Genomic DNA, 18,611 nt, shown 5'->3' with positions numbered 1-18,611 from the left:
ACAAATGCTTTGCCAAGTTTGTCAATGTAGTATTACACATAATATAGCATTTTGTGCAGTGTTTGTTCACATTTTGCAGTAAGTTACCAAAAATATTTTCCATTTCAGTTCAGTTAAACATTTATCAAAGCAAATATATTTAACACCAAAAACCTGAAAAGTCCTATGCCAGTTTTCTTATCCATTTCAGTGACTTTTACAGGTTGAGTTGACTTTGCTAAAAACCTGATACTGTAGTGTACTTCTGAAAATAATTCAACAATAAATCCATGGGGAACTTGAAAGTAATCTATAGCAGATCAGACATAGTGCCTATGGTCCAAAGACTTGGAATGCAGGTTGTAATTACATCTAAAAAATAAAGCTAGGAAATGTCATCAAGATGCTATGAAACAGGAGCAAGCGAACTACTCTACACAGCATGTTCCCTAAATAAATGCACTTCTGTCCTAATTAGAGATGTACATTTTGAAATAAACTCATATGCCCATCTACTTTTCCATATTATTTCAAGTTACAAGCACTACTTAACAGATCACTGGCAGTCACTACCTACCTTTAGGAATGGAAAACAACAAAAAACATTTTTGGTCTTGTTACTTTCCCAGGCACCAACGCTATGTGACTTTTTGATATATTTGGACCAAATTTGCTAGGGAAATTTTTTTGGGGGGAAAAGAAGTCTTTAATTCAATCTTGACATTTATCCTCCTTCTATCACATCAGTTTTGCAATTCTGATAGAAGCATGGTACAATTAACTCTCAGGAGAAACATCTCGAGCACACAGTCACTACACATCATTTTAGTGTCTCTAAGCTTCTTCCAGGTCAGAGCTCAAGTTTGTAGTCTACATGTAGCCTCTGGTAGAAAACAAGTGAAAACATCCTTCTTCTAGCCTGCCTGTTCAGTTCTGTGTGAAAATGCAGGTAAATTTAACTACCAATAAATGAACAACCTGGAAAAAAGCAGGCTGCAGTAGAAAAGAAACCTTTAAAACACATGAGAAGGTTTTGGACGTAGAAGTCTCTATGCTGCTGTTTAGTATGTTGTGATAGTGATATGACAGCAAGGAATTATTTCACAAAATTAGTTTAAAATTCATATTAACCCCCACTGGGTTTTCCCTGAACTTCACTGGAAACCTGAATGACTTTTTGGTCAGACACAGGTTAGTGAAGTGGGGGGTGTGTGCAGAATGGGACCAAGGGAGAAGGGAGGAGGAGCGTTAGTGCTACAGCAGGCTGACGTAGTACAAGCTGCCACTAAACTTGTTCAGAGAAATGCACAACGCACACCGTGGTTTGTCTGGATGACTTCAGCAAGATATTTTTGAAAAATAATTTTTGCTAGGTCAAACGAAACATACATGTTTTGTGATAGCAATTCTAGAACACCGTATTTAAGCTACTTTCTCTAAGCCACCAAGAGAAGAGTGCGTGTACCCAGAATAGCTTCTTACGGTTGGTCAGCAGTCACACACTGGATTTGAACTTTGTTCTTTTCAGTTCCTCCCCCCATACTTCTCTGGCTTGAAGAATTAAGGAGTGGACTTACAACTGTAAAGGAGGTCACAGGACTATATCCAAATTTAAATATTTCAATTATTAAACTGCCTGTTATATTGGAAATGTGACATTAACAAAAATGACTCTGAATTGATTCAATTTATATATGAAAAGCATTTGGAAGGAAACTTGAAGGAACACCTATGTAAAAGCTTTAGAAACAAGAGAAGGTCAAAACCACAAAGAAATCTGAACAAAAATTCAGATAGAACTTCAACTCTTCAAATCATGAGAACTGTTAGTCCTTCAACCACTTTCAAAGCTTGTTGACCAAAAATGGCTTCACTTAGCAAGTAAAGAGGAAAATTAAATTAAAAAAAGATCATAATTGTCATACAGACATCTTATTACAGGGAACAGAGTTTAATCTTTCATGACGCTGGCACCATGGTTCTTGTAGAAGAAGTCTCATCTTCCTTAAGACCCATCTTCACCTACTACACTACTGCCTCTAAAGCAGACCCGAAGCTGTGGGAACCAGTCCGTAAGAAATACCTGCCCTCCTCATCCCAACATCTCCCACCAATTCTGTACATGCAGTAACTCTCAGGCTGGAGAGCGCAACCGCTTGGCCTAGAGGAAGGTCCAAGAGAGCAGAAGACAAACACAGAACTACTTCTTTTACTGCTGAAATGGAAAACACCTTCCCCTGCAGAAGCAATGTCAGCTAGCACAAACCAGGGCAAGACAGACCAGACACTGGGCAGCACGGCGTGTTACTCACGACCATCTCAGTTCTCATTTTGTTGGTGTATAAATTTGTGATTGTGATATGCTGTAGTACTGGAAATTATCTATCATTAGTACTCATCCCAGCCGCATTAGTGTGACAAAACCAAGCAAAAGATAAATTCCAAGTTTGTTAGAATGGTGTTAGCTATTCACAAGATTTTATGACAAAAATGGCATGCATGGTGTTAGAACTTCAACCCCATCCTCACTGTCTGCTGTGGATGAACACCGGGCTCAGAGCCTCTGTTAAGCTTCCTCCAATCTAGTTTGAGCTTGCTGCCTACAAATCCAGCTGAGTGAGAACCAAAAACTTCTACCATTACTGATTTAATAGACACCATCTGTTTCAAAATACATATACACACTCATATTAATGACATCATCTTCTTAATAGATTGTAAAGACACTAGCATTTAAATAAACCAAATTGTTTATCCAACCACCTTCTTCACCCCCAAAACCAGGTGAATCAAGCACAAGACAAACTGCCAACATTGTTTCTTTATGGAGAAACAGTCATTTATCTACAGGTAAACAGGCTAGATGTTTCTAACTTGATTTTCCTCTAGTCTTAAAGAAGGATAAACTTAACACCTTTGCTTTAGCATTAAGCTACCTTCATGCAGAGGCAATCTGTGCAGGGGGGAGAAGACACTTGTCTAATTACACCAAAAGAACTTAAGATTTGTGGAGCACAATAGGAACAATGAGGAAGGTCTAAATGATCCCACTCATGAAGGCCACCGTGCTGAGATGTTAACTAGCATGGTGCCATAAACCCTGTCAGCCTTAGCCCTGCCTCAGAGGAGGAACGGCAGCTGACCAGCCAGCAAGCACTGGAGAACAAGAGGTGCTTCAGAACTGCCCATCTACGAACTCACTCGCCAGGGACCCATTTAACAACCAAGCTGAGAAAACAAGACATTTGGTGCAGCACCACCTATAAACCTCAACCACGATGGATTGTCCCAGAACTGGAAATACCTTTTCAAGTCTGCAGCAACTAGTTACTGGTTAAAAATACCAGGTAAGTCTTCCAGAGTCAACAGAATCACAACCACAAAGATGTATTTATTACATTTATTTAATCACAATCCTTATTCAAAAGTCCATAAGCAGCCAAGTCAAGCTGCTGGGCTCTCTCAGAAGCAGTACCAATAAGGAGGAAATGGCTAAAGTACTTCTAAATGTATTAACTAACAAGTACTTTGAATTCATAATGTTGATTTTTTTATGTAGTTATGCACGCATCAGTGCTCTTGATACTGCTTAGTATGACAATGCTGTGCACACATGATTTGCTTTGAAGAGGACTGTATGTTTATAGTACTGCTGAAATGGATCACAGCATACACTTATTTTGTACCTAACATTTTTCTTTGAAATTTCTTAACAGTACATGCCAACATGAAGTGATATGATAGGTGGTTTCCTATCATATCTAAAAGCAAGATAGCCTAAGTCACACCTATCTAATCCCCTAAAGAGACAGCATGAGGTTAAAGAAAAAAAAAAAAAAAGAATGAGCTTTTAAACATGCTGAATGAGACAAGCATTGCCTCATTCAAGTCCTGCCTCAATGAGTAATAAGAAGAAAAGGCCCTTCTTTAAACAACTAAGATAAGATATGTTAGATACATACATTTGTTGGGGCTAACCTGCAGTACCTCGCAAGTTCACCAGGTTAAAACTAGAACTAAATTATTCATCAGATAAAAATCATGGGTTTTTTCAAATGTTTCTAATATGTAACACTCATAAGCAGGTTTCAAAACATGATAGGAATGAGGAAAAGCATTTTCCTAAAATAACTGTAACAAAGAAAACCAGCCATTTAACTCAACCTAAGGTAAGGGCACCACAATGAAGCTGACATAATGCAGCTCCAGCTCAAATCACACCCCTGCGTTTCCAGCAACGGCACAAGCCTTCCATGCAGAAGACAACCATGTGCACACTCCTGCAAACTTGGGCAGCACTTACAGCAACAACTCTGAAGAAGTAACTTTATGTACTTGAAAACTAGTTTTAAACAGGTCAGGATTATGTCTTACTGTAAATGCCTATTTTTAAAAACTTAAATTGAGGTGTAACCTACTCTGTCAGGCAGATCAAAAGACAAAGCAACATCACCCATTAATAAACACCTATGCTCCCAACACCCAAAAGCCACATTAGGAGCCCCATTCCCCTTGTGCCAGGTAATAAAGTAGCTCCTGAGAAAGCCGTTCAACCCAGGCAAGGCTTAATCAACTGAATACATTTTTAGTAAACAGGTTGCTCTGCCAATTATATTTAAGCTGTTACAAAAAGGAGAAAGAGGAGACCAGCTGTAACTTCATTAACAGATCTGCATGTATAGACAGTACATAACTTACTACTTCTCTAAAAAACCTCACAGAAGAAACCCAGAACCATTTTGATTAACACGCATGGCTCTGATACTTGGGAAATATTTTCAGTCATCATCAGAAATTACATGTCATAGGCTGGAAATTCCCCACACCCTATATGAAATCTGAAATTATTATTTATTAATGCTAATTACCAATTTTTATTTGTCCTCTTGATTTCCAAAATTCAGGCCTAAGCAGTTCTTATTGTCAGGCTGACAAGTATTTCAGTGTTCCCTTCACGGACATTTCAGCAGTCCTTCCACAGTCTTTGCCTTTAGTTTAGAAGATGGGCCTGAAGGTCACAGAAGTAGGGGCAAGCTGACCAAAACAAAACTATTCACAAGCTGCTCCACTTCCCACTACAGTAGTTTCAACCAGTCTAGCTCATGAACACCAGAAGCAGCTACAGAGGGTTGTAAATAAACTTTGTAGCAAACATACACAGTGTGCTTCTGAGCTATAGAGGGGCAGGGGTTTCCCAGCTACTGTTTGCCCAGAATATTCTGCAAGTGGGTACAAACACATGATAATTAGCACTGATGGAAGTTGGTTATCAAGTTCTAAGAACAGACAGACAAGGTTGGAGTGTAAGTGTCAAGATAGTCAACAGATGCTAATTCAATAGCTGTCCCATGCATAGCAAGTTGGAGACACAAAAAAGTTGAGAGCAGACAAAGAATACAAACAGCACTCAAGGCTGGGTGGAGCATAGGAGACAGTATAGGCAGAAGAGTCAGCAATACACGCAGGACAGACCTTGCATCGTCATAAAGGTAAGTGTTAATGCCTTTTTCGTTTGTAGAACAGAAATTAAAATACTCCTGCACTGAAAGTAACTGCCATCATTTCAAGGACAAAACTCACCCAAATAAGGAGGCAAGCGTTTTATTGGATTCTTCATTGCTCTTAGCCTGGATACATTTTTAGACACAGGCATGTAGTGAACACATCCATTGAATCCCGTAACATCTACTCTAAGTGAATGAACTACATCTTAGAAAAAAGCCACTACCCTTTAATTTAATTTTTGGCAAATTAAAACCAAACGCAGTCTCATCTGTGGCCATATACCATCAAAAACTGGACTCCAGAACTGAGACGGACCCAAGAAAAAGCAAAACCTCAACCCGCTTCAGAATTATTTGTCTTCAGTGTTGTACTTGCTCAGATCAACACTGAATTCATGGGGATGCCATGAGCCACAGCTGGGACAGGAGAGCGACAAGCAGCCCTTCCTAGGTGCTTCATCTGATCCCTTCGGTACTCCCCAAATCCTTTGTTCTAACAGCTTTCCTACACAACTTTCAGCATCAGTCTTACCCCCATGATGCAGCAGTCCCCGAGTGGTACAGTAATGCTCTTACTGAGCCATATTGCTCAAAAGGGCTTCCAAAATCTTGAGATGTTATTTTATATGAACTCAGCCCATGAAGAAGCGTAATGCAATTAAGTCCGTATACTAATAGGAGTTACTCTACCGTGGTCACCACAGAACACAGGGGTTGTCTTTTCTTGGGTGTCCACCCATAACCCAGTCTAACCAAGAAGTTACGCGAACAAATAATAGCACTAAGCAACAATACAGGGGGCTCTCTGTATTTCAGAGAATCTTGTGTGTAAAATACCCACACAAAAATTATAATTCTTATCTAAAGTGTAAATAAAATAAATTCAACAAGTGAATATGCAAGTCAATAAACTGAAATCGTTATCAGACAAAAAAATTCCAGCTTTGCAACAGTGACTGGTCACTTCTCACTGCCAGACAAATCAAGATCCACCCTGCAGAAAAATAAGCCTCAAAACAGAATGCGAGATTTGTTTCATTTCAGAAGGTTCCTGCACCATTAGATTCTTCCCTAAAGAAGAGACTTCATTGTTACGGCAATTAGTATTCCTCCACCCCAGCAAAGGGAAAAAAAAAAAAGCTATGAAAGGGTAATCTAGCCATTTCGCAGCTTTGCCTCCTTACTCCACCCAGTCTCTTCTCTGCTCAATGGCTGCACACAGCATCCATAAACATGGCAATATCAAAAGAAACACACAAAAATGAGATCCCCAAGAACAAGCTAGAAATTTGCAATAGATCTTTCTGTTTAAAAATATTTTCTTTGTTTAGTTCCCTAACATAAATTTCCCATTTAACAAAATGACTCTAAGGGCAAATAACATTCTGATAGCAGTCCCTCCCTCTTCCGAAAACCAGCCGAATGCTGCACAATCATTTACGAAATGTTCATCACTGAATGTAGGTTCTTTAACCCCATCCCCTATAAACAATGCTGTCGTAGGAATATACACTTAAAAGAATCTCCACATAAATACATAATTCAGCCAGGTCAACGTGCCCAAACATTTGTAGTAAAATAGTGTTTATTAAAGGTTTTTAATATAGCTTAATCTTCCACCATTCCCTGGTTAGGCAATTCATTATGAATTGACTTGACCTGCAACAACCAAGCCCTCTGCTGCAGCACTATCAGCAAGGAAATTTTACCAGTGATACTATGGCAAAAAAAAGGGAAGGTGTCACATTATTATTGGTATTAAAGGTCAAGTTTAATTGCATCCACCTTAAACAAAACAAAAAAACCCAACACACCTCACACCCACAGAACTGAGTAAACCCTAAACTTTTTAAGGGAGACACCACTCCCACCCCCCAACTTCCATCTAAAGCCCTGCCTGCGTATAACCTCCTGACGAAACAAAAACTCGAGAGTAGCAATAAATAGAGCATTTTAGCAAACTCGATCGCTATTAAAAGGTTTTCAAGGAAAGTCTGTGCGACTGTAGGCAACCAGGCAGCGATATGACCCCAAGAAGGAGAGATTAGACCTCCCTCCCCCGTTTCCACTGCAGCTGGTTCTGAAGGTCTGAGCCACCTATCAATGCTTTCCCTGCTAGATCACTGCAGGAAAACAGGGTGGATGTGAAAAATTCTTAAAATAACACCTACTCCTTTCCCCCGTATTATCAATTCTCGTTTTGTTTTCTGTGCTGCGGCCGACTCCGGAGATCTGGGCCAGCTCCTGACAAACGCTGCCTTGCCCTCGAGAGGACGGGGGAGAGGAGAGCAGGAGGAAACCCTCCAGGAGGGACTGGGGAAGGGATGCTCGGTATCCTTCCCGGCGCACACACACCGGCCTCCTCGCCCCTGAGTATTTTTTTCATTATTCTTCGCGCTGGCCCATCGCCTCCGCCCCGGTATCTTGCTAAGTCACCAGAAGAAATGAAGCGGCCTAACGGGGGGGGGGACGACGACGACACACACACGAAGGCCGGGAGAGCCGGAGCCCACCGCGGGGGCTGCTCTCCCCCTCACCCCACCCCGCTCCCTTGTCTGGCCCACTCCTCCCCCGCGCCCTGTTTTCCTGCTAAGTCACCGGCAGCGAGGACGGCGCTGAAGCCCGGGAAGGGCCAGCGGAGAGGGGAGGGAACCGCGCCCGGCGGCCCCCACCCCACCTCACCCCACCCCGCCGGGGCGCGGGGACCGTCCCCCGCCTCGCCTGCCTCCCTCCCTCCCGCCCCGTCGCCCTGCCTCCCCCGCCTCCTCCCCGGCTCCCTCCTCACCAACGGGCGCGGCCGCCATTTTGAGAGCGAGCTGGAGAGAAGGAGGGAGGGGGCAGGAGAGGGAGCGGAGGGCGGGGAGCCGGAGAGGAGAGGAGGGGGGAGAGGAGAGGAGCCGTGCCGGCCGCACGGCCCGCCGGGCCCCGCCACCGGCCGGGACAGGCTCCCGCGGGGGGCGACGGCGGCCGGGGGAGGGGAGGCGAGCAGGCAGGGAGGGAGGGGAGGCGCGGCCCCGGCCTTACCCGAGCCGCCGCCAGCGCCGCCGCTTCGCTCTGCTCTGTGGGGCCGGCGCCGCCCGCCTCTCCCATTCACCGGTGCGGCGGGGCGGGGTGCGGGGCAGCAGGAGGGGGGTCCGGGGGGGTCCCGGAGGCTCTCGCCGCTCGCTCCGCTCCGCTCCGCGGTCTGTCAGTGGCGCCCCGGCCGCCAGGAGGGAGGGAGGGAGCGGCGCGGCCCGCCGCGGCACTGCGCATGTGCGCGGCCGAGGGGGCGGGGACAGCCGCCGCCCGCCATCTTGGGAGGCGCAGGGAGCGTTTGTCCCGACGTGCCCCGCGCCGCCCGCCTCCCAGCATCCTCCGCGAGCTGCGGCCTGCGGGGATGGGCCGCTACCGGCGCCAGGCCGCGGGCCCACCGGTACGGTACCGGCACCGGCCTCCCTCTAGCGCCAGGCCTCGTAGTTCCTCTTAGAGTCCCTTCCCAGGTGCCTGCGCTCCTCACGCTCCAGCTGCTGTGGCACCCCGCGGCCCCGGCACACGCACAGCCCCCCCCGTCACTGCAACTGCCGTTCTCTTCTTCATCAGCATTTTAATTAGCGATAAAGCTGCGTTAGTGATGTCTGTAAGTGGGAAAAAACCCTGCAAATACCAGTGAAGAGGCTTAGTACTACTGGAGGGGCTAGGAAGAGAACAAAAAGGCAGAGTAAATACATTTGTGTGTGGTGTAGCTTGGAGGATGCTTCGTGGACTGTCCACCAGTGCTCACACAATGAAATGCACAATATCTGCATCGGTGCTGTGCGAAGCTGTGGAGAGAGCAGCGAGGTGGGGCCCTGCGATGCAGTGCGGCACAGCTTTCCACCCCCCGATAGCCGTGAAGGAGCTGATGCTGACTTTGTTCTAACCAAACTGGTGCAACTGCCAAGAAAAGTCTCAAAGCGGAGTTAACGCTGCTCCTTTCTGTGGGCTGTTGCATTTGGTCTCGCCACAGAGATAAACTGCTGTGACGTGTTCTGGCTTGTGTGGAATCTGTTCCTGAGACAGCACTATTTTTAGTGAGTAACCTTGTCCCACAGACCTAGAGTTACAGATCTGAAAGAAGCATGCATATGATTTGTGACCGTTACCGCTGCAGAACTGGAGATCCAGGAACTTGGTGCGTCCCTGTGCATCCTGCTAGTGCACATTCACAGTATCAGTATGAAAAAAATAATACTTTATGCTTGGCATAGAATGTTGTCATAATTTTTTTACAAACCTTGCTTAGTTAAATCTCAAAATATCCTTGATTTAATGTATCAGTGTTCCTAATGGTAAGCTGAGGCATAGACCGCTGATAATTTAATCCACATGCTCACTAGAAGTCACTGACAAAAGAGTAGAGTCCTGGAGAAATGGGCTGCTGCCTCCCTCAATTGCCATTTGACAAATATAGTCAAGCAACTATGTACATCAGAAGCCAAATTATCCCCTCAATTTTTGATTTTGCAATCCTTACGGTCTTCAGTGGTTTGAGTATCAGTGACAGCAGTCCTTCCCCAGGTGCTTTGCAAAATACTCTGTTTGGTAAATGCCAGAGATGAGCTGGCAGTGGACCCAACCAGTGTAACTGCTTAATCGCAGTAAATCCAGATGCAAAACAGAAAAAGCCCTGCTGTTACAGGAAACGGTTACACATGTCAGTATCAAAGACTGGTGACCAAAGTCACCTCTAATGTTGGCAGGCGTAACAGCATAATACAATGTTTTAACATGGGCCGTAAAGTTTTCTGAAATGCCGATTTGAGGAAATAAGTAATTCTGCATGTAAAATTACCTGTATAGCAAAAACTTGAAGAAACTTCAAGGGACACCAAAAATTTCATAGTCAAAAGCTGTATAGTTTTATCTGTTTCTGTTGCAAGTAGCAACTGAGATTAATAATATCTAAAATTTATGTAATGAATCTCTGTTTATATACTGAGGGCACTTGACAGTGCTTTCTGTCAGCTTCGCTCTTGTGCTGTGGCTTATGGTTGTTCACTTTCTCTTTTGTTTATGTTGTTATTTTATATAGTGGTTGGCAAGAGAGGGCTATTTAAACTCGATACGCAATGCAAATGAATATGAACCTGCATTTAACTTATTTTTTTAATTGACTAGATCACAAGTTTTAGATCCATTTAAGCATTGAAAATTTCTTGTAGTTTACACCCAGAGATATCACAGACATTCCCAAATACACTGGTGACATTCAAAATGGACTAAATGTATAGAGTAAATCAGTTTCAATATACTGATTAATATAATTAATGATGAGATAAACAGTTGGATAAGTCAGTAGGCCAAATTTCCTATTGTCTCCATTGTCTCCTCTTCCTGTGAGGAGACAACGCAGTGTGGATCTGATCCTTTTGGTAATGAAAAACAGTCAAAAGGGAGGAGCATGTGTCAGTATCCCAGGCCAACATTTCAAGGAAGTGTTCAGACACTTTCCAAAGAAGAGGATTGGATCTGGCCATACTGCGTTTTTTTCCACCCAGTACTTCTGAACTTCTGTGCTGATCACTGGCAATAGCACTTCCCTTCCATGGCAGAGATGACGTTCCCGGTTCCCGCGTGAGGCACATGTCAGTGGTATTTCATAGACACGTCAATGTGAGAAACACAGGGGATCAAATCTGCGAATCTGCACGATCCTTCGTGCCACTCGAGTATGCAGAAAAATAATGTGTCCAACTGAAGATTATTACTGCCCACATTCTAATTTCTAGCAGGTATTAGCCATTTGGCACTTTTAGCCTCTTAAATTGTTCTCTGGCAATTGACATACTTTTAATTTTTAAACAGGTTAAGTAAATTTTCTTTTCTCTTAAGAGGCATACAGTCATTGGCTCATTTGGCTTTTAATGTACTGGTTATAGGTGGACAGGCCTGGAAGTAGCTCAGAGCCCTCCACTCCTACTGTGGGCAAAGGATGGAGCCCTTTTCCCATGCAGGTGGATCCCCTGTAGCCATGTGCTGGGTTTTCCTGTGGTGCGTGCAGCTGACATCCGGAAGGCCCTGGCCTTTGCACTGCTGACCGCCAGCCGTTGAGCCCCACAGCTCAGCCCTTTCAACCCCATCCGTACGGATTACCTGTCTAGTCCATATCTCACTGGTTTGGCTGTAGTGGTACTGGGAGATCGTGCCAAAAGCCTCTCTGAAGTCAAAGTAACCAACATCCAGAGCTCTCCCCTTGCCCCCAGAGCCGGTCACCGCGCTGCAGAATATCGGGCGGGTGAGGCATGTTGAGCCCAGTCTGCCCTTGGTCGCTCAGTGCCGGCTGCTCCTGCACATCTTGTTGTTTCTTGTGCCTGTTCCTTGTGCCGGAGGGTCGGCTCCATAACCTTCCCGGGAGCCAGGGCCAGGCCGGCCAGCCTGTGGTTCTCTGGAGGTGCCCAGCATCTCAACTGCAACCAGTGAGCAGGATATCTGCAGAAACAGGGACTGAAATTTAGGATAAAACTTTAAAATGGTACACGCAAATCACCTGTGCTTTCTTTCGGTTTGGTTGCAAAGCAGGCAAAACTGCTTTGACATTCCCAAAATTCTAACATATCGAGTATTTCAGGGTGCATACTCAAGTGATAATTGGCACCTACCCAAGAAGTTAAATCCTTTTCACAGAGATAATGAATTTTCCCAACACTTTCATGACACAGGTGTTTTATTCTCCGTGTACAGCTGGCCTCCCTTGTCATATCATTGCTTGATACTGGTATGGAAAAAAATTCCCATCTCCCAGCATGGCTGAATGATGAGGAATCTCAGAGCCCATTTTTCTTGATCGTTTCCTCTCTTGCCACAGTGTACCTTGATAATAGAAAACACACACCCTCTGCCTCAGCGGGGATGTGCAGATCCCAATTGCAGAGCTCCTTCTGATTCCAACCTCAATTTTTTCTTCAGGATATTCCTAAAGTAAATGTTTACAACTTGCAGAGCCACGCTTCAGAGTGAGCCAGGCTTCTTCAGTGTATTTTTTACCATATGGGGTGGCATACACAGCTATTTCTACTGCACTGGAGATTACATATTTCAAAATGTTACATCAAACCTTGCTAAAAGGTTTCTGCTAAACACTTAAAACTTCATTCATTGATAATTCATATGTTGCCTATGAATGAAAGTTGTCATTAATATTTTAGGTGGGTACATATTTGTGTAGCAAAGCATCTGTGGTGACTGCACCACTGTAATCAGGGAATTTGTATGTTGCAAGTGCATCGTGGTGCCTGACCTACAAAAGGTATGAGCTGCTACAACTGCAGAGCGCTGAAAAAGTTGTATGGAAATGCCTCCACGGATTTGAACTGAAAGATCGACTGAGTTTTAGGTCAGGAGTAGGTTCTGGTGACACAAATACTGTCATAACGAGGTGTCTGAGCACATACTAAAGGAAAATTAACTTCTAGCTGTGTCTTGCCAATCAATTTAATGAGTCAGTGGGCATGTCCGCCTGTGTCATTAACCCTGTCCTTGGAATAAGTCATGAGAAGTGAGAATTTTCTCATCTTGTTCACTAGTAAACAGTGACTTCTCTGTGGCTCAAGCAAGACTTGCCTCTAAATCTGAAAAATTGTCCACTTCATTGTTTTTATAGATGGAAGTACATGCAAAAGTTTCTGCCATTGTATAGTTTTAAATTTTAACATCACTTGGGGTTTAACTTAAAGATATTGAAAAAATTGTTATTTTTGCAACCAAAACAGAGAAAATACCCATATGTGGGAAAATGTTGTGTTCCCAATGCAAAGCACAGCACAAAAGCATCCAGGTTCCTTTTTAATGTATATTTGGATTTTAGAAATCCTATTTCTAGCACTCCTGCGGCCTTTCCTCTATGTTATCCCGTAAGGGAGAGGGCAGTCTATGACTGCATCCCTCTCTACCGACCTTCTTAATAGCATTAAAAAGAAGAGAAGATAAACAAATCCGGTCTCAAATGTATTGAGAACCTTGGCCTTGGGCAAAGTCTTCACCCTTCACAGTAGAATTCTTTACTGAAGTGAACCCCTCTTCAAATTTATTATAAAGAAAGTGAAAATTAATTTTTCCACAAGTCTTCCATTTTCACTACTCGAAGTTCCCATGCCTGTATTCACTCCGTTTTGCTTCTCAGCTGGTCATCGTGCATAGGTTATAAATCGTTTGTGCTACTAGCAGTGAGGATGTTGTCTTTCTACACCTTGATCTAATAGTCTGGATTTCTATGGATAGTGTTTTCACATGCTTCCTTCTTCAAACTCACGTGTTAGTTCAGCAACTGCTTGTCCTAGAGCCAAAAGATGAAAGTCCAGGTACAAGTAGCATTTCACCAGCGTACCGGTTTCGTTTTTACTGGCTGTACCCTGACAGAGGAGCTCATATAAACTTTATTGTTCACCTTTGAAGTACAGCTTTATCTGACAGCTCTATCCTGGCTCCCTTCTTGAGTCACAATTTATCTGCTGGCTATTTTGTGTTTTAGCGAGGGTGTAATCAGGGTCTGCCGTGCCTCACGTTCAACCTTCTCTGTCCCCAGACAGTGAGATATTAAAGAGTATTCTTTTTTGTGATGCTGTGAAAACAAGTATTGCATATAATAACCTTGACAAAGTTTTTAACATAAGAATATTAATTGCAGGTATTTATTGACATACAAGGAGATGTTTTCTGTTCCCAAATTTTAACAATTTGTATGAGAATTACACTTATTCAAAGGATGAATATATTTATTTTTAAAACTTTTATTTAATATTTTCAGCAAATTATTCCTTATATCTTCAAAATGTTTTTATGAGTTAAAGTGAATTCCAGTAACGTGTACATTCCAACTAAAAGCATAGTAAAGCAATGCAGAGATAATAAAAGATCCACCTTTAAGTTTAACTGGGCATGCATTTTTGCATGCAAAAGATGCACAGTTTTCATGCTAATTTAGAGGTGTACTACAGCTGAACATGCAGATTAGGTCATCATAGACTCCTGTAGCTAACTAGAATAATTTGTGTGCATAAGTACCTGATTTGCATAGAAAACTGCTGCAAATGCACATGCAGATATTTCAGAGCAGATAAGTCATTCATCAATCTCACAGATATGTTTCTAAGCCTATTGCAACTGCAATTAAGCAAAGCTTGGCGTGCTCCAAGTGCAAGCCTTTGTTGTGCCTCAGCATCACTTCTTCATTCACACCTATAGCCTTTAGAAGCCACACTGCAGAATGAAATTAAAGAAGCTAAGGGTACAGACTGTTGGGAGTGGCGATGTCAGGCTGCTGCGCAAATTGGTGCATCAAAGTGAAAAAAGCAACTACGACATAAGAGTTGGTCAGCATAAGGGTTGGGGAAAATGGTCCGAAGCACATTAGCACAAGGTAGTAGTATTAAAAGAGGGGAGAACAAACCAACATCAGTGTATTCTTAATCCATAGTTATCCCCGATTTGGATTAAACTGCCTTCTGGAGGGTTTTTTAGGGCCCTTTTTATATTGAAGTGTTTACCTTTGGTCACAGCATTTCTCCTTCTAATGGGTTTATATTTTAAAAAAGACAGAGATTAACTTTTCTGCCAAGTATATCAATGGAATTGCTGCTGAGTCAAAAGCATAGTTAAAAACAAAGCAAATATGTTGCTTTTAATTCTTTAAATTCCATTGCTAATTATAGTAATGTGTAATCATGTACGTCGTTACTGCTGACACTATCCACCCCCCTTCTAAATTCCTTTCACTATATCCCTTTTCACTTGAAATAATAAAGCACTGCCGGCAATGCTAAATGACATTGTTTGCACTTTATATAATCATCATATAGCAAAGGGTAGTTTCATTGCACTCAACCTAATATTAAAAGATGTTCTCGTGTTATTTTTCATGCTTTTATAATTTTATTGTTTATATATAACATGTAGAAATTGGGATTTTGCTTCTAAGTTAAGAAACAAATCCTCTAAATCACTTTCAGCCATACATAGTTTATTATTGCAGAGTCACCAGAAGCTCTTTAAAGTTCTGCTTTTACAGCAGAAATCTGTTGCTCAAGATGTTGTAAAACAATGGGAAACACGGCCTCTGCCCCGAGGATGCCGCAGCATTCTGAATACAGCTTTGATCTACAAGTATCTTTAGTTGATCCATGAAAATTAGAGAAGGATGTTACTCATCATGTCATTTCCACCATGGATGTGGGAGATGGAAGAAGCTAGATAGGCACTGTGCCTCGTGGCAGTTCTGAAGGGAATTTCTGGGCATCGCTGGCTTGCAGTCCTTGCCTGTCTCGTTGCCATAACACCCCGTTGTTCCCGTCAGGTGCAGAGTGAGCCGGCGGGACGGCCCAGGGGCTGCTCTCCAGAAGGATGATGGACTTTGTGGCTGAAGTTACCAATGAGCTAACAGAGGAGAGCTGTAACACACAGCCTAAGGTATGCAGGAAGCCCCCTCAGTAGCTATTTGAAACATGATTTTTAATCTTACATGTCTTCTAGACAAAAATATAATCCTGAACAGAAATACTTACCTCTTAAAGGGAAGATTAATGCTCTTTTCCTAATGTACAATACATGTAGCTAATAAACCTTTTCCAAACTTTAATAAACTGACAATCTATTCCCCCATTAAAATCAGGAACATATTTATTATTGCTAGAAAATTTAAATTCTCTTTTAGAGTAGAAACTTTGTAACTATTGTTTCTCAGTAAATTGTGAATGTTACTGGTCTAACTGGAAGGCCGAGGAGTTGAAATAGATGTGTGCTGGGACTGCTGTGACCTTTTGAAAAAATGGTCCAAGTTTCTTTCTAACAGGAAGGAGTATTGCAGCTTCCCTACTACCAGGAGGTAGGTGGCTCATAACGCCTTCTGATTCACAGACATAAGAATGTACCATGCACTGATACTCACACACCCTGATCAAATTATATGTTTGACACATTCTTAAAATGAAACTTTCTGAATGCAATTATACTCGTTAGCTGTGTGTGATTCAGTATAATGCTAGCTAGTAATGAAATTCTTCATGGCTGTTCTTCACAGCATATCTCATAAGGAAAGAGTAACCTTAGCTTGCCTTTTAACCACTGTCTTTCCTCTGGAGAATGGCTATAATTAATATTATGTTATCTCAAATGGGTTCTGAAGAAGGACCACTTAGAGACATCGCCCGTCATAGTAGGTATTTTCTAGGAAGAAAAAAATCTGAGATTTAAAACTTTGTCAGACGGCAAATACAGAGAAAGAAGGCAGAGTGGGGCAGAGTGCTTGCTGTTACTCTTGGGATGCTACACTACTACCCATGTGGAAGTTCGGTGTTGGAAACTGTAAATGGCAGAAGGAGTAAAATGATTCATTCTGTAGTACATGAATACAGTTATTTCTTTATCCCTTCTAGCTGAAGCTATAATTCTGAATAGTGAGGAAAATGGTAGAAAGAAGGAACATCTGTTCATTTTTGGAAAAGTTACAAATTCTTAACACTGACATACTGTGATGTTGTCCTGTGCTTTGTTCTCTCGATAACTCCTCCTCTTTCGGGCAAATCATTTAACGTCTTCTGAATACTTCTTAAAACATTTAAAATGCCAGCATTATTAATTCATGTTTATGAAGTTTGTTTATATTTATGCTTCAATAAACGTCACCAAAAAAATAATGTTAGCAAGTATTGGAAAAAAGCCCTTTCAAAACCAGTGGTAAAGCTCCAGGTGACTGCGATAGAATTAATCATCTAACTGGTCTGTAATGTCTACAGCCGGACGTTAATGTGCATTCACACTCTACTGGCTGAAGTGCTTTCTCAGACCTTTGGTATACTTCTATTATTAGTTCTAAGCATAATGTAGTGCCCTCGGTGACCTTATTATGTTTATATATAATTAGAAAAAGATACATTTCAGGAGCTGACTTTTTTGGCCAGGTTAGAAAGCACACTTAAATAAAAATGCTTTGGAAAGGATGAATTGTCCCTGACTCTCTACTGTATTTTCTGTATTCATTCCAAACAGGAAACTCTAAGCAAATTTCATTAAATTAATGTGTGTTACCTAAAAAATTGATGGTTTTAAGAGCTCTCTATGAAAAAGGGAGTAGAACTTTACCTGAAGGTAAACAATTAGCATCCAACCGTGACATAACATTTTGCAGGCAAAACTTCCATTGCTTTCAGTTAAAGCTGCACTAAAATAAGATTATCATTAGGTAATAGAATCTTTTAGTGAATAGTTTCATAATTCAATAGATTATTATGTGACTGAAAGAGACATGGGACAGAGTGGTCTCAGCAGATGACAGGACATGGTTTTAAGAGTGTTTACCCTTTATTTTACATCAGTACTCCTCCTGGCTTATCCAGTAGTGACATACAACTTTAACTAGGAATAAGATGTGAGGCTGGAATTATAAAAATTACAGTTGTGAGGTTCAGTTTGTTACCATTTTAATGCATAGCGACATCCTTGGTTAGAATTTGTGTTAATAAATAACAACAATTGGTATTTGGAATTGAGAAGACTTTCTAGTAATTGAGACTGATATACTAATTCTTAAAAAAATGGGAATGAACTCCTCTTTGGTTAATTTACAGAATCCCAGTAGATTTCCATTTGGCCTGGAGAGTTTTCTCTGTCCCCGTTTTCAGGCTTCACTGTGTTATCTGTATTCACTTCTTTATCTTGTATGGCAGCTTTTTCATTATTAAGCAGGCTCTGTGAAGGATATACGAGATTAGAACAGTTCTGCCAGCTTATGGCACAAGACAATGCAAAGTATCTCCCAAGATTTCTGACATACTGATAAAGCAGATTTATTGATATGAACTGTGTGGAACACATCTAATCTGTAGTAGTCTTCTAAAATGTTGTATTTACAGAGCTACTCTGGAATTTTTCAAAAACAAACAAACAAACAATTTGCATCTTTTAAGGGTGTGTTCAGAAGGATGTGAAACAGCCAAAGGTTCTGACCAGTCAGCAGAGACTGAGAATCGCACAAATAAGAAGTTGTGTCTTCCCACAGCAATATTTCCTAGGACTCTTATTTCTTAGGACTTAGAATTCATCAGGCTGATGGTACATAACACAGCTGAAGGAAGTATCTTTTGTTTTGTTTTAAGTTGGCAATGTAACCACAATTTTTTA

General features: G+C 42.0%; 1 protein-coding gene across 3 annotated transcripts in view; it reads right to left on the bottom strand.

The window, feature by feature from the left end:
• The window catches only part of PAFAH1B1 (platelet activating factor acetylhydrolase 1b regulatory subunit 1), a 37,667-nt gene extending 28,948 nt beyond the window's left edge, over positions 1-8,719 (bottom strand). For 2 of the 3 annotated variants that reach the window (XR_012625714.1, XM_074844761.1), the window contains exon 1: positions 8,508-8,719. The gene's annotated coding sequence lies outside the window, so the exon portion shown is untranslated. Of the gene's footprint in view, positions 1-8,268; positions 8,319-8,507 lie in introns of those variants that run through there. The other variant, XM_074844762.1, reaches the window with a different exon arrangement.
• Positions 8,720-18,611: the final 9,892 nt, after the last annotated feature.

The sequence above is a fragment of the Strix aluco genome, chromosome 19 (genome assembly GCF_031877795.1).
Source record: "Strix aluco isolate bStrAlu1 chromosome 19, bStrAlu1.hap1, whole genome shotgun sequence".
Classification (NCBI taxonomy): Eukaryota; Metazoa; Chordata; class Aves; order Strigiformes; family Strigidae; genus Strix; species Strix aluco.
The sequence above is the reverse complement of the archived record's forward strand: the minus strand, read 5'-3'. Positions and strand labels throughout refer to the sequence as shown.